The sequence below is a fragment of the Pinus tabuliformis genome, chromosome Q (genome assembly GCF_031772625.1).
Source record: "Pinus tabuliformis cultivar Carrire ecotype Pingquan chromosome Q, CPIR1, whole genome shotgun sequence".
NCBI lineage: Eukaryota > Viridiplantae > Streptophyta > Pinopsida > Pinales > Pinaceae > Pinus > Pinus tabuliformis.
This window is the reverse complement of record NC_142296.1, coordinates 1,342,944,694-1,342,961,305: the sequence shown is the minus strand read 5'-3', so window position 1 is coordinate 1,342,961,305 and position 16,612 is coordinate 1,342,944,694.

Here is a 16,612-nt window from a genome sequence, read left to right as displayed (position 1 = left end):
CCACTTGAAGAGAGGCTTCATTACTTTTAAAAGCATGAAATGATGATGCAATACTAAATAAATGTGACACTAACTTTCCCCAATACTGACCTGCACCCCTGAAACTGAAATTAAGCATACCATCTGAAACAAGTCTCTGATTAGACTCACATGTACCATTCCCTGCAATACACTGCTAATGATGATATCTTCTATAATTCAGTTGAATGAATGAATTGAGATTCATTTTTGTCTTTAAGAAGATGTTTGTAAGACATTAAATGTATCTCATGTTGCTTATCCTGTTCATGAATAAGATTTCTTGGAAAAGAATTAACCACCTTAATTGATTGATCTATAAACTAAATCTTGCGTATTGAATAATCAACCTGATATTGTTCCTTAATAACCATGAGTACATATTTACTTGAACTTATAAACTTCTTAACTTGATTTGAAACAATTAAATCCAAGTTTGATTTGACTTTATGTGCCCTAACAATAAATTCAACCCCTTCTTTCTTTATGTGATATTTATGTTCTCTTCTGTAAAAGACTCCATCTCTATCATAAAGATAAGGACTCCCTAAGACAACTCTACAAATGTCTACTGGGAGCACATCTAACTCCACTTCATCAATGTACTTACATGTAATTGCAAATTTTAACTGACACTACTTTGTGACATGTATCTGAGTTTATTTATTAATCCAACTTAATGGGTATGGTCTTGGATGATTCTGTGTTTCCAATCCCAATTGATTAACTATATGTTCAGATATTAAATTTGCTTGCGATCCACTATCAAACATTGTGTCAATCTTTGTATGCTTAGCAGTTATCCTTATGTGGAAGAGTTCAACTCATTTATCCTCATGTGGAGGATTTATGTTTGAAGAAGATACATTAGATTTTGAAATTGAACCATTATCAAAAGTTTTACTTGTCGTAACCATGGCGGTTATTTTCCATTCATCACCTGAATCTGAACCGAGGTCTTGCTGGACTACTACTATGGCCTTCTTTTCATCCTTCGCCTTAAGGAACTTTTTGGGCTTAAGTTCTCGATGAAGTTCCAGCACTTCAATTCATCATGATCGATTCTCTGACAATGAGAACAGGTAGGTCTTTCCTTCTGAATGATCACTGATTTCTTTCTCTTCGAAATGTTCCCCCTACTGTCTCTGGATTATCTATTTTCCATCTCTTTGGATGACTGAGATGACAACTTGAATGGTTTTCCACCTGATTCAATATGCATGGCCTGAACACACACCTCGTCAAAATCATCAGGATTAAACATTAATAAAGTATGCTGCAAATATGAATGTAAACTACCGATATACTTTAACAAAGTTTCTCGTGTATCCAATGAAATACCAAGTGCCAACGCTTTCTTCCTGAACTCCTAAGTAAACTCTTGAACACTCTGCCATTTACCTTGCCTCAGATGCTGCCAATCAATAGCAGCTTGTTTCATGTATCCTAAACGATAGAACTATTTCCTAAGAGCTTTCAAAAACCTAGACCATGAAGAGATAACTTTTCCTGTTTGATTTACATCTAACTTTGATTTTCTTTCCCACCAGATTAAAGTTGTTCCCCCCCCATTATAAGTGTAGATAACTAAATTTTAGTTTTATCTTTAGAAATGTTCCGAATGCAACAATACACTTCTAACTGCTTTATCCAATTATCTAACTTTTCAAGATTCATTTCACCATCATAAACAGGTAACTCAAATTTAACATCAAGTTTCAAAAGAGATGACTTCTTAGGTTTCTTATCCATTTCAGATGCTGCACTAGAAGAAGAAGAAGAAGAAGAAGAAGAAGATGATGGAGATGATGGAGGTGAAGGAGGTTTATCATTCTTTCCTTTACCTTTGTCCTTCTTCGATGCCTTTGAAGAGGATGCTGCATCTCTCACCTTCTTGTCTTCATACAATTCTCCCAACATCTGTTCCATATTTAAGAATACCTGCTGAAATTGTTCCTCACTCATCTTAGTCTCAGTGTTTCCACCTACATGGGGTCCTGACATGGTCAATTTCCGAACAACTCGTCACTTTCCAATCTCTGGATTGATCTGCTCAAGGATTCCTTCTCCTCGTTGTGACTTAGACCTAGTTAACATTCAATGGCAACTCTACAAATGAAAACCTGCTCTGATACCAAATTATATGATCTAATATGATCATATATTAAATATTGATGTAGAGTTGATTAGCCATTAGTGAATTGAATGAAAACCGAAAGCATGGAAAATGAGGAAAACTACTGGAGCAAAACACTTTACGACAGCTGATAAACCATAAGAAAGATGCAAAAAAGAAGTGTAAACAGCGAAAACATAGATATACCAGACAGTGATATTGATTACGAAGTTAGTCCCTGATGGACTACGTCTCCGGGTCCGCTTTCAAGATGGGTGACCGTTTTATTAAGAATGAGAAGAAGAAGTGGATTACACATGGATTTAGTCAGACTGAACTTCCACACGGGAAAATTTTAACACTGTCATTAGATATCTCTCTAAACCAGCTTTCCAAGGCCACTTACGGTTTCCAAATCCGATTCCCGATGCTCCTGAAACTCAGAAAACAAAATTCGCCTCTAACCTCCAGAACCTGCACAAGAAAACTGAAAACTCTCCTTCTCTGTCTTCATTGAAGAATTCTACCTTTATAGGCCTTTACATGCATAAAAACCACCTCTGTCCATCTTTGGAATGAATCAACTGACTTCTGGGTCGATTTATGGTTTTTTTTTACACCTAGGGTCACCTTTAGGCCTAGTCATGGTCTTCGAATTAATTTAAAAATCAATTAACACATAAAAACCCACAAATAGACCATATAATAATCGAAACCGCTAGCTGTCAAGGAGAATTAGGTGGAGGTTGATGACTATGCATGTGAGCGCTGGACCAAGCCTGCGGTCAATGCGCCGGCAGTTCCGCTGCGGTTTTCAAAATGGTTAACTGTATCCCGTTCACATGCAAACTTGGTCCTGATACGGTTTAGGATAGCGGTTAGGGATTGCGATGAACATCGAAGGTTTAACAAACTTTGTTCACATGACCTCCGACGCAGTTAGACTGACCGCGTGGTTAGAGGTCTGTGTTTTAACATTTTTGTAATGTTTTTAATACATATACAAAGGCCGAGAGTTATATGGCTATAGTTTTAAGGTTAGGACTTTAGGTTGAATAGGTTTAGGATTTATTTTAAAAACCCATGTGTAAAACATTGTCACAATGTGACGTTCGTGACTTCGTCACATGATGACAATAAACCCATGCACGTCGTCGACTCCAGCTGCCTTTGCAACGACAACTCGGACGATGAATCTATACCACTGACGACACTGATGTCGACACATCAAACCTGCAAAGTCGAACAACAAAACACATGTCGTCGACCAAACCCTGGGGAAATGTCGATGAACTCAAGTCGACAACCAAGCGCTAAACCACATCTCTGCTAAATGCCATAAAACCATAACTACGAACATTACCTGAACAACCTGATCATTACCAACATTGTTGATCTGTTGAAGCTAAACTGAAGCGATGACACTGAATGACACCCATGACACTGATGACGACACTTTGAACATCTGTACAATTGGATCGATGGATCCTCCTGGATCATGTTGGCATGATAATAAATGAAGTCATGACTTGATGAGAGCTCTACCTTCCACCTGGTCTAAAGAATCTGATACAAATGATATTGATGAGTTTGATATTAGTTTTGATATGAAAACAATGATTCATGTAAGGCTAAGCATATTTCTTTGGTAAAGTGATATGTTTACAGAAAGATTTGTGCAAAGCAAGCTCCTTGATATAGATATATTTGCATTGACAATTATCTAGTGAAGCCAAAAATATGTGTTGATACAAACCTATACTTCAGAATTGTTCCAAGGTATGACTTTGATTTTGAAATTGGTTTTATATACTGATGGTTTACTCTTGACAGGATATGAGCCCCTGGTATCTAAAATGAAAAATGAAGAATCATGGCCCGAAGAATCAAATTCTGAAGATGGGAAAAGAAAATATATATTGCAAAGCTATTGAATAACTAGAGATGAAAATCCTTAGACACTTCGATTGAATTTCAAGAAGTTGTAAAGAGATATTGTTGAATTCAACATGGAAACCGACAATTGATTGAAGCATTGATGTTCTGTTTTGAAAACTAGTCCATATATATATATACTATGTGCATACAACCTAAATGAATTTATGATTGAACCACTTCATTCACAATTAATTTTATGCCCTTCAGGATATTTTGCATGGAATGAACAATTTTCTTTTGGACTTAGACATGCCTTCTGTGATATGTGACTACTTGGATGTTCTGATAATGGTTAGGACCGTTATTGACGAGATGAGCACATCTAAGTGTTGCCTTTGGATGAGATATGCCATGATGTTTTGGAGGAAAGGTCCATAGGTTTAAGCATGACTGAAGTTGAGTACGAGTTTTCTAGCATGGCTAGCTAGGAGGTAGGATGAAGAAGCATTTTAGAGAGATGTTTGAGAAAGTTTTGGATATGACATGGATATATTGTGATGAAAAAGAGTGGGATCCGACTGGTAGAGAATCCCACATATAGATGAGACTAAAATACCTTCATATATTGAGACACTGTAGATGTATGAGAAAGATTAGGCTTGTGGTTGGCCCCTCCTTGAGAGGGAGGATGACTATGGTATCCTTTTATGATATATATTTTTTTTTCTAATATGATATTTGATTTCATGACCTGTATGAACAAGAGACTGCTCATATTGCAACATGATGATAAAGTTGATACTAGATATGAGTATGAAGAGAGAATCGTTGATCGAGGACACCAAGCCAACTCTTCCCCCTTGTTGAGCTCCCAGGGTGAGGAATTGAGATAGAGGGATCTTGGGGTTGAGGGAACTCTAAACAATAGTGTCGTAGATGTTTCTCCCCTATATGTTACCCATAAGGTTGGAGATGTTGCTCCCCTATCTTCATAGGGTTGTATACGTTTCTCCCCTACCTTGTCTATGCAAAGTATACCCTAGTTGGCATCATACCCACAAGTCAAGCTTGTTGGGAATAACACTCCCCATTTGGCCAATGGGTTGAGAGTGTACTTAGGGTGTGAAACCCAAGTTGATTATGATGCAGGTGTTCTAGCACGACTTCTTAAAGTCATTGATGCGAAGATCAACATGTAATAGGATTGGGTTAATAGTTTCTCCCCTATGCGATTTCGGATTGAGAATGAGTTCCCTGATGTGATTCCAGGGTTGAGATGTGCTCCCATGTGTGTTTGGATATCCTCTTGATCGATCTGGGGTTGTAGTAGTATCTCCCCCATGAGATTCTAGGTTGAGATATGCTCCCCGATGTGGTTCCACGTTGAGATTTTCTCCCTGATGATATGCTCTCTGATGATGATGCGAGTCATAGATTTAACTCCATGCTACTTTATTTTGGTAGTAGCCCGATGAATAGAGGGTGGTAGCTTAGGCTCCCGTCCGATGACAAATTCTTCTTCTTTTAGATTTGAGAATATTCAACATATGAGCAAGGACAATCAAGAGATAAATATGAATGAGAAAGAAATGAATTAAGGTGATCAGTGATGATACGAAATAATGAGATACTTGAGATTGGATACGATTTGATGACAAGATACACATGACATGATGCAGGTGGAATTATCCCTACTTGAGACGGAGTGGTAAAATATGCAACTATGGTCAAATTCCACTTTGGAAAACTCAATTGATGGATATGATTATTTTATTTAATTCCTCTTTTCGAGAGGACCAAAATCAACCTAAATATCACTCAAATCGAATAAGGGAAAGTATACTTGATGAATGGCCCTAAAGAAAAGTGGACCATCTTGGAAGGCTGTAAATACAAGTGACCTCAACCTCATTTAGGCACTATGATGAGACACTCTTCTATTTTGGTCTGGCTCGCACAAGTCTAAGGCAGGTCCATAGGGAAATGGGTTCACTCTGAGGTGAAATTTCAATGTTCGAAGCTCACATCTCAGTTTTAGGGTTATGGGCCTCAGTCGCTGGCACAACATAGGAAGAAATTGACTGCAGTCACTCACACAGAAGCTCATCCATGTGACTGGAGCCTTCCATTTGCATGGAAAACTCTCCATCCATGCAACTGGGAGTTAGAGTTTCTGAATCTTAGTCACTTGCTTTCCGTAGTCCATATCTAACCTCAGTCACTTGTATGCCAAGATTAAAGGTGCGACTGAGTTGTTGTAGTCACTCACATGAATCCTCCTTCATGTGACTGGGATCTAAATGATGGAATCTCAGTTGTCTGAGATTTCGATCAGTGACCACAAGGTTTAGTAGTTGATTGTAGACATTGACAGTTCATTACAGACTTCAAAATCAGATTTTTGAGTATAAGCTTTGTTGGGTTCTTTTCATGAATGTTGTAGTTATTTTTGTTGTATAGTTGCATAAATGAAGATATGGATAATTGTACTCTCTTTTGCTGAATCATTTGATGATAATATACTAGGAAGAATAATTTTAAAGGGTTTTCCCCATAATGGGTTTTGCCCTTCTCTCTAACCAATCTTGGTGTCTCTATGTGCAAATGTGTTTCTTCTATTATTCCTTTATGTTCTACTACATTGATGATGATAATATTATTCTTTCTACATAGTTGCATATGCTGCTGAATAATGATGTAAATCTAGATAATGTAATGATGTTATGGGGTGAATGTAATGTGTTAATGAAGAAATGAAATTATCAAAGCAAAGAAAAATATATCCTGAAGAAAAACTAACATGGAAACCATGACAAAAATTCATAGTTCTTCAACCATAGACTAGAACATCAAAAGGAAAAAAACAAATGAATGAAAAAAACCAAACAAGGGTAGATAAGTATATCCATAAACCCTAGCCAATTCAAGCCGTTGGATTGGTCAAAGCAATATTTAGCATGCAATCAAAAGGAGAGCATGACCCCCGTATGATAGCAATGGGGTGTAAGCACACTGTAGCATGATTTGGCAGGGCCATATGCCCACCAAATGGGCCAACCTCGAATCATATTCTAAGTTTGTAACTAACCAAGTAATACAATTAGATTAAGGTCGAACATATGTGGGACTTATTATTATACTTTCAAGAACCAAATATAAATAAAAATTACTTTAAGTACCTACCAATGTGAGAAATGCAAACATTGTCAATGAGGAATTAAAAAAAAGGAGATGAATCCCTTCTCATCATAAAAATAACTAGCTTAAGAGAAGGGGGATATTTGACGTTGTATTTTTGCTAAGTTAATTTATAAAAGTCTTAAAGGTGGAGTATTTATATTTATAGACTATAAATGGTGACTCGCCAAAGAAAGGCATGGTTATAATCAAGCAGTAAGCTAACATGAAAAATAAGGTTGTCCAAATATAACTATAGATTTTTTTTAAGTGTGATTATGAGGTATGTTATAGATGGAGCCCCTTATAAAGGTAATGCATGGTTCCAACACCCCTATAGATGGTGTCCATTGTCACAACACTCCTATAATGGTGCATAGTCTTGACACCTTTTTTATTTGTCCCCTTTAATATAAATCTAATGAATTCCCCAAATATTCCATTTTTAACGATCCTATTTAGATCAAGGCATGAGAGAAAAACAACATCATTGTGTAATATAAATACAACACTTTAAATGTTCTCATTGAGAAGTATGTGGTAAGATTTGCAGAGCCTTATATTGTTGTGATCGATTTCTTTGAATCCTATCATATTATAAACCAAAAATTCTAAACTATGTTTTTTTATCATTTTCCCAAATTAGGGAAAATAAAATTCTCTTCAAAATATTCCAATAATAATTATTATAATCTATTATAATTGTAATTAGATAACAATATTCTTTTGATAGGGTGCTTTTAAAGTGAAATTTCAACTATGCTTACTTTTTCACGAGTAAGACTTGTACAAAATAACTACATATAAAATATTTGATACTTTACATGATTTGTGAATCCAATGTACATCATATCAATTGGTTAAATTTGGTACTATTTAAACTAGATAATTGACAATGATGCTTCATGCTATTGTTTTCAACATATATGCTTTATGTTTTAACTAAAATGTAATGCATTTTGATAGGTAAAATGTTAACTTGTTTTACAAACATTTATTCTTGTTAAATGAATATTTTAAACCATCCAAAATGCATAGAATATCATATACAAAACATTAACATATTTTACAAACTTTTATTCTAGTTAAACACATGTTTTAAACCATCTAAAATTCATAGAACATGGAAATAATCACACTCATTTTTGGTAAAGTTAAAAACTCATAAATTCTGCTACTGATTTCAAGGTATTTAATGATGGAAATTTTATAGTATTTCCTTGCACATATATATCAGATGATATACTACTTGTTTTTATTTAGTTTCTTCACAACTAGCCACAATAACCTTGAGATACTGACCATGTATATATTCTTCAATGGAATGCCCTATAATGTCGTGGATGCTCATTGTCCACTAGTATCGGTGGTACATCTATTTCCATCTCATTTGGGAAATGCCCGGAAAGACGAGATTGTTGTCCTTTAACGATCACACGATGCTTTCCACCATAAACCTTATTGTTGCTCCATACCTGCATGCACTTACACACATAAAATCATTCAATTAAACAATTGCAAAAAACTTAATGGTGCTAAATTTTGTATTCACATGGTGAATGAAAATAATGGTAATACGATTTAAATTTAAGCACATGATTTAAGGTTATTTAGAATTTTCTTAAAAAGTCACTTTAAAGTTTTAAAAAAGCCACTAATGAAAATCAAGATATTCTCACATAGATATGCTAATAAGGAAGGATTTGCAATTGAATTTCTAGCCAGAATAGATATACCACAATACAATCTAAATGGTTTTTGAGGTCATCATAGAATTATTCTAATATAAAAATTAGATGCTTATTTTTTTCATCTTAATAGAGACATAATACTTGTATAGGGACATAATACTTGTACAACCTACATCAATTTTGAAACCTAATATGCAAATCTTATAATTATATCTTTTAGGATTAGAATATGGTAGAAGTAAAATATAGTCCATTAAAAATGTTATTTTGAGGTATAAAATTTATAAAATTTTATGTAAAATTATATTAGCTTTATAAAATTATTTTATTATAAATATTAACATATAAATACAAATCATTTAATATAAAATAATATTTAAATTATATAAAAAATATAAATCATTTATTTAAAAATATATATATATATATATATTAAAAATAAAATGACAAATGACTTTTATAATTTCAAAGTTTTAACTTAATTCCAAAATAAAAGTTTTCACTTAATTCCAAATCTAATCTGTATGAGAGATACAAGAATTTTGCTTCTAAAAGTGTTTCTAATTGTGTTAATGTGAATCTTTGACGGCAAAAGAAAAAAGAAATTTGTTTATAATTGTGTTTTCAATGTTCTAATATATTTTTTAATTTGTTGAGAGATATAAGAATATTGTTTCTAATTGTGGATGATCCGAATCAAAAATTTCTAAAAGACAACCAAAGAAACTTAAAATCTAACAAATTTGTTTCTAATTGTGTTTATGTGAATATTTGATTGCAAAAAAAATTAAGAAACAATTTTTGAATGACTTAAATGATTTATATTAATTTTACAAATTTATTTTAATTTATTAAGTATTAATCTTTTATTTATTAATCATAAAAAAATTAAAAATTAAAAAAAAAAAAAAAAACTAATTTTTAATCATTTAATAATTAATAAAAAATATTTACAATATAAAAATTTCAAATTTAATTGAATATATTTTTTATAACTCAATAAAATGAACTAAAATTTCTAATATTATAATACTTCATGAGTTGATAGGACAGGATCTATCAAATTTGTGATATTTATAAGAGGGTGGAAGATAAAAAGCACTTCTTTTAGACTGCCACAATTCCTTAATATCCACTCTCAATTCCCTAACATATGCCACATTTCCAATCTTCTTGACTTGTTAAGTGCACCCAACTATAGTGATTTTGGGACATTTTTTATTTTATTTTTTATTATTGAAATAAGATTTTGAAGTATCACAATTAAATGTTTTTCTTTTCTTAAAGTCGTATAGACCACATTAATCATCATCATCATAATAAAAAAAAATGGTATTACAATTTAAATAAACAAAGTTAAATAATATTTTTTTACCATAATTTTAATTTATCCTTCCATTCCAAAATTGTATGCTTTAATTTATTAAAAAAAAACAATCTATTTCATTTGATAGGTTAACTATAATAATAAAAAAATAACCATGTTATAAATATATTTCGTTAAAATCCCACACATTCTGCTGTTCAACCCAAACCAGACACCCAATTACATTCCGCTGTTCAACCCGAATCGGATTTGTGGGGCACACAATTTGAGTAATTATTTGGGGATCGTCAGAGGTAAAGGGTTTTGGATGGTTGTTGACACTGGACAACGATAGAAGAATAAAAAATTTCAAGATCAAAGAGATGAATATTACATGTAACGTATCTCCTATGAAGATGATGAATGGATTAGGTGTGGGCTTTATCTATATGCCCTGCAACCTCGTATTTCAAGCAGGCCGAATATCCGTAAGTGTCGCCTTCACTTTGCCAGTGAGGAATAGGGAGGTTTGAAATAACACCAAGAAGCGGCTCATAGAGTCTACGTGGGTTTTGGAGTTGTTATTGTGTGGCATGCGAGGTGGAAGCCTCTATGGAGATTGCACTAGTATCATGGTAGATAACAGATGCAGGAGCTCCTATGCTGCCATGCAAGGAATTCCCTACCTAGGGGCAAGAAAGGCCGACAATATAGAAAACCCTCAATGTAACTATCACCTCAGCTAGGGAGGAGTAACATCGTGAAAAGATTTAGATTAACCTTGGTAGAGTGGCAGAATCCTAAAGAGGATCTGGAGGTCTACCAAGTCTTAACAATGTAAACTTTGAAACGGGAACTCTGGCCAAAAACCCCTGGAAAAACATCAAAAACAGTGCTAAAAACGAAATGTGTGTATATTGGAACAATGATTTTTGTTTTTTAGGGTCAATTTTGAACATGTTTTAAAAATGGCAGTGAAAACAAAATTTTCGTGCAAAATACAGCTTGAAAACGAAAAAGTGATGATACTGAAACGATGAATTATTTTTTTTAGGGTCAATCTTCAAAAAATTTAAAAATGATAGTAAAAACAAATTTTTATGTGCCAAAAAAGTTGTTTATGAGGAAAAAAACACATTAATGTTTTTGGTAGAATATCATTTTTCTTTCCTAAGTATAAATTCAACATGTTCTCAACCATAACATGTTAGATACAAAAGAAATTGAAATTTTTTCAACTATAAAATTAAAAAACCATGACATTATGAACAAATTACATCACTAAATGAATTCAAAAGTCATTATTTGTATATTGAATAAAACATACATTATATCACTAATTTAATATTGCATTGTAGATATTTTAAACAATAAAAATTATCATAATTAAGACATATAATCCAACAACATAAAAATGCCTCATAACTTCTCATTTAACACCATATGGAAATCATAAATTTTATTTCAAGATACGATGCATACATCAGTTATATAAACTGTCTTAAACAATTATTCAAAATCACTCATATTTTCTTGTACACCATCAGAATTCACATCTTCAGATGAGTGACTGGATGCTGACAAAGATGTTCCATATTCTTCTCTTTCATCAACTAGTGTCCCATCTGATTCCACATGCATGCCCATCATTTCAGCTTTCAAAATTCTTCTAGATCTACGACTAGTTTCAGCAGACTCCCATCTCAACATTGTTCATTCTAGTAACAACCTTTTCAGAATCTCTATCGTCTTGAAGCAAAGAGTTCCTCTCTTTGTCAAATTGAAGTCATAAACAAGTATGTCAATATCCTCCAATTTTAATATGTCTGTGCAGCGGCAATTTATATTTGTACCCTTTCTTTTTCTCTTTCCGCCATTTTTTTCGTCAACTACCATCTCTGGCTTATACACACCATTGGATGGGTGTATATTTGTGGCCTACCAATGTACTTCAACACTTGTAACATCCTCATTTTCTATAAATACCTCTATAACTTTAGCAACCCAAAATGGATAGCCATTGGGATCTCGATCTGCTAGCACTGCAACCATGCAACCCTCCTTAATATCTTGTATTGAAACCCTGTAAAGGTCTTCCATGGCTTCACGTTGTGCACGAGATCTTCTGGAACCAATATACATCTCTCTTTCCTCTACCTGAGAAGAATTAATAATACCTTGAGATTGTTGTTGTTCAACAATGTTTATTTCCTCATGTTCATTCGACACATTTTGTGGCCAAATAAATGGATTTTTCAAAGGTATATCTTCATTTTTTGTTGTTGAAATGATATCACTTTGATTATTGAAAAATGACTCCAACCAAACTGAATCAACAATGTCAAAGTACTCATATGTATATCTAATACATTTTTTAATTTCTTCCAGGCAATCAAAATAATTTATATCTCTATTTTGTATGCATGCATTATGAACTTCACCAACTGATTGTAATAACAATATTTTTGATGCAAATATTGGATGATCTGGAATGAACTTAAAAAATTGCAAACCTGATGACAGTGCCCATTCTGCAGTAGTTGAATACTTCTTGCCACATATTAGTGTTTTCCCGTCAATTTTTTTGATATGAAATTGATTTTGGAAGCTAATGTCATTAAGTTGTTCAATGCATTTCCCCTCACCATATGATCCCAGAATAAACCTTCGCATGTCAACAGTTTCTTCCAACACATCAAAAGTAGGCTCTGGCATGTATGATTTCTTAATACATTCAGTTAGGATGGCAAGCTCCCAACTTCCTTCCTCCTCAATGTGACTAAAAAATGACTGAACATATTATCAATATGGTCATGAGTGTGCCCAACAAGAAGGAAACCAACCTTTACCTTTTGAAAAATTCTCAATTCAACAAGCATGTTTAGATATCCAAAAACAACCTGATTTTTGTTTTCACGGCAAGTGTTGTCCAATTGTAGATACAAAACTTTAGGAAGATTACCAGACCAATGAGAAAGCACATCATGAATTATGGTTATGGTCATATTTGCATCATTATGAATTTTTGGAGCTGTGAAGTACACCCTTGGCAACATTTTCCCATTGAAGACCATACAACCGACCAAGTGAAATTGAATAAAATTTTCCTCCTGTAAATTTTTGGGTGTGCAAAAAAATGTGGTAAAAGTGTTTTCTTCTGGTCCATACCATCAATTATCAAACCCAAATATTTATTTGGATTATCATAACACTTCTTTCGATGCTTGTACAACTTCTTCCTTTCGTTTGTTTGTTGTTCGCGATGCTCCTGAAGTTCTTTGACAATTGAATCTACACAACATAAAAGAAAGCCATTAAGAAATATGTTTTCATAGTTGATGACTATACAATTTTAAAAGTTAAAGTTATGAATGCTTACCTCTTTCTGACCCTTCACATTTTTCCCTTTTTGATTTAAGAGAAGCACATGTACTGCAAATCCCCATCCTTGTCTTCTTAGGAATACGGACATTATTGAATTCTTTCTTCCATACCTTCACAAAATATTGATATGTAATAAACCGGCGATGTCCCTCAGCACCTTCTACATATTCTTTGTATATGTAGTATATTTCTCGTCTTAAAAAATTATATGGAATATGTATTGTCTCTCTATTTGGCATACACTCTCCATGCTTTGAAAATAAATCTTTCATCCATGACATTGTAGTATTTGATAATGGCCCAAACTATCTTTTATGACGTACTTCTGAATAAAATGTGAGATCCTTTTCCAAATTTTCTTGAATTCTCGAGATGAAAATTCCCAATCGAATGAAACATTTTGAAAGCTTTTCTATAGATAAATAAAGTCCTCATATGATAATCATAACCTGACAATGTATATTGCATTCACCCAACTAAATATGAATTTTGCATGCTTTTATTCAGTGACAAATATCTCTTCATGCTCTCTAATGCAAATTTTGAAATGCATATGTTTCAAGCAATCTTTTTGGCAACATTCACTTGAAATGAGAGCGCTGATAGAACTTCTTCTCATCAAATATTCTGCTCTTCCCCTTGTATAACTAGAACAACTTGCATTGACACGAAAAGGTATGACCCTACTCCTCGATACAATATTTCTTGGCAACATCTCCATCATTGGGTCATCATTTGTATAAGGATTTTCATCATCATTAAGAGGAATGTTATCCACACTGTGATCAGCAGTGATTTTCAAATATTGACTTGGAGGATATCCTTCATCTTCCCCTTCTTTAGTGCTACTGTCATAGTCCTTAGAATTCGGACTGAATGGAAAATTTGACACAATGTTTAATGGATATTCTTCCTCATGTGCATTGTCAGTGTTGCTCTCATAGTCCATAGAATTAGGACTACGTCAAAAAAGTGACTATTTACTTATTGAAGATGCTACATCATGTCCTTTGTCACTACTACCTTTATACTCATTAGAATTAAGACTAAGTGCATCATCATGTCCTTCATCACTGCTGCTCTCATAGTCCTTAGAATTAGGACTAAGAGGACACTGTGACACTCCATTATTTTGAAATTCATCATCACGCTTTTCATCCCTGTTGCTCTCATAGTCCTTAGAATTAGGACTAAGTGGACACCGTGGCACTCCAATCTTTTGAAATTCATCATCCCGCTCTTCATCACTGCTGCTCTCATAGTCCTTAGAATTAGGACTAACTGGACACTATGACTACTCCATACTTTTGAAATTCATCATCATGCTCTTCATCACTACTACTCTCATAGTCCTTAGAACTAGGACTAAGTGGACACTTTGACACTCCATTCTTTTGAAATGCGTTATCACGCTCTTCATCATTGCTGCTCTCATAGTCCTTAAAATTAGGACTAAGTGGACACCATGACACTCCATTCTTTTGAAATTCGCCATCATGCTCTTCAACATTGTTGCTCTCATAGTCCTCAGAATTAGGACTAAGTGGACACCATGACACTCCATTCTTTTGAACTTCACCATCATGCTCTTCATCACTGTTTCTCTCATAGTCCTTAGAATTAGGACTAAGTGGACATCGTGACACTCCATTCTTTTGAAATTTGTCATCAAGCTCATCATCACTGTTGCTTTCATAGTCCTTAGAATTAGGACTAAGTGGAATCTGTGACTCTTTATTTATTTGAAATTCTCCATCCCCTCTTTTATCAGTGCTACTCTCATAGTCCTTAGGATCAGGACAAAGTGGAAGAATTGACTTTCTATTCATAGTGGAAGAATTCCCTATATTCATCAATATGAATAGAGTTGTTACGCGATGAAGATGTTGATGGTGTATAAATCGAAACTTCACTATCAGGACAATCCATCCCTTTCAAATAGAAGATGTTGAATGATACAAATGGAGAGTCTCCTAAAGATATTATATAGCTTAGAGAATGAAATTTTCCCTCCAAAAAGTTTGTTAGATTTATTTCCCTTCATTATTTTATTCTACAATTTATTGAAAAATGTAAACTAAATTTTTTTATGAAATAAATCATTAAAGTTAAAATTGTAAACTACAACTTCTACATTAATTATTTTAATAGTTAAAGTATATAATATTTACTAAACAATTGAATGTTTTTTTAAATTTTTATAATACATTCTAAAACAAATTAATCCCAGATTCACCCTGCTGTAAAACAATTCTATAATATTCGCTTTATCATATTTTCCTTCGTCGCCATAAAAAAATTAACATGTTAAATTTTTTTAAAACAAATTATCCCACATTAACCGTATGGTAAAACATCTCCGTAATTTCACCTATATACTAAATTCCATTATCACTATTACTCACATCACATCAAGGTTTTCTGAAGTTCGTTGAAAGACTTGTGAATTTGTGGAGTAGCTACATTGCTATCAACAACATATTCAACGAAGAATTCTCGCAATTGAAAGGTAAGTTAAATTTTTTTCCTTGAAAATTTTCATATTAAATTAGTTTAATGAAGTAGATTTTTTTTTTAAATTAATACTTTTTCTTAGCCAAATTAACCAATATGTCCGTCGTGAGCATGGTGGGCCCGACAAAACTCAATCGCCCAACAGTTGTGGGCAGGCCGTCGTGGTGCCGTGGGGTGGGTGGGGAGGGCGGGCGGGCGGGTGGGTGTGAGGGCGGGTGGGGCGAGGTGTGAGGGGGTGGAAGGGCGGGTGGGGCGAGAGGAGGTGTGGGGCGGGTGGGGCTGCGACGCCCACCCCGGCGACCGGCCCGCCCGCCACGGGGGTTGGGCGATTCTCAGAATCTCCCAACCCCCGCGACGGGCAAGCGGGCTGCCAAGGTGGGCGCCACAGCCCCACCTGCCCCCACACCCCCTCCCAGCCTACCCGCAGAATCGCCTAACCCCCGCGGAAGGTGGGAGGCCGCCGAGGTGGGCACCACAGCCCTAGCCGCCCCCACACCCCCTCCCGGCCTAGCCGCCCTCCTAGCACCG